At 47.7% G+C, this 1,236-nt stretch overlaps 1 non-coding gene across 1 annotated transcript; it reads right to left on the reverse strand.

Annotated features, from left to right (window-relative positions):
* Positions 1-730: 730 nt before the first annotated feature.
* Trnak-cuu (transfer RNA lysine (anticodon CUU)) lies at positions 731-803 on the reverse strand. The gene has a single exon. It is a non-coding gene; the product is annotated as a tRNA-Lys (tRNA).
* Between the last annotated feature and the right edge of the window lie 433 nt (positions 804-1,236).

Raw genomic sequence — 1,236 nt, forward strand, 5'->3', positions numbered from 1 at the left:
AAATGTGAGTCTACAAGGGGAGATTTCAGATTCAAGCTGTAATACTACAATTAGGGGCGGTGCAGACAATTGGGGCATCTGCAGTCCACAGGAAAATGACCTGAGCCTTTCCTCGTGCTTCTGTGACTTAGCACAAGAACACCAGAAATCTGTAACTTGCCCAGGGAAGTCTGTGACCTCTGTTAAACCACAAGCACAGAAGAAAAAAGAAGGCTTTAGTGTCCTAAAACTACCTTCAATGGCATTAGACATTGGGAATGGTTGGCGAACGGGGACCAGGAAGAACTGTGGCCCAGATCATAAAGTGGAATGCCGGCACCTGCTCTGCAGCCGTGACCAAGGTTTTGTGGCCTGTCCTGGGTCACAGGTGTGCTAACATTGGAGCAAATGTGAGATCAAGGTTACACAAGCATAGTAATAATGAGCCATGCGTGCACAGCGCCTTGGTCTCTTCAAGATTCAGTTGTTGTTAATACTATGCTCAATTCATCTTCATGGAACCTGTAGCAGGTTCCAAGTTTATAACAGGATAATTCAAAGAATACCAAATCAAAGAACCATTTAAAATCCACCCCGAAACCAGGAGGAACTGGGTTGTTTGAGCTAATCTTGTTGAAGACGGACATTGGTGACACAGGGTTTGAGGGGCACAGCACAGAAGAGATGATGCTGACTGGGAAGACTCAGTTCTGTGAGATGACGTTCAGCCGCTTCATATTTCAACAGATGGCGCCCAACGTGGGGCTCGAACCCATGACCCTGAGATTAAGAGTCTCATGCTCTACCGACTGAGCTAGCCGGGCAGCTGGGGTGTTGGGGACGAAGCCCCGCCGCTCCTATTGCTCCCGGAGAGACTCGACATCTCTGCACTCTGGAGCAGAACAGAGTCTGACCTCACTTCCTCTTCTGCCCAACATCCTATCCTGTTTATTCCGCCCACCTATCTTATAACCTATCAGGGCCAGCAGTTTCTTTATTGCTCAGCCAATTAAATCAACAGATTGATATGACACTCCCACATCACAGATCTGTAGGCGCCATCTGCCCAAAGCCAGCAAAGAGGAGTGTCTTCAGAAAGAGAAGCTTGCTACCCAGAAGCCCCAAGGAATCACAGGCCAGCACAAAACTACATCACAAGACACTCCCTTAAAAAAAAATCATGCTTGTTGTACCCCTGGAGACCAGAAGAGTTTTAGATACCATGGCACTGGAGGTTGTGAGATGTCTGGTATGGTT

Source organism: Alexandromys fortis, unplaced genomic scaffold (assembly GCF_014885135.2).
Source record: "Alexandromys fortis isolate MF-2015 unplaced genomic scaffold, M_Fortis_MF-2015_v1.1 scaffold_1, whole genome shotgun sequence".
In the NCBI taxonomy this organism is placed as follows: domain Eukaryota; kingdom Metazoa; phylum Chordata; class Mammalia; order Rodentia; family Cricetidae; genus Alexandromys; species Alexandromys fortis.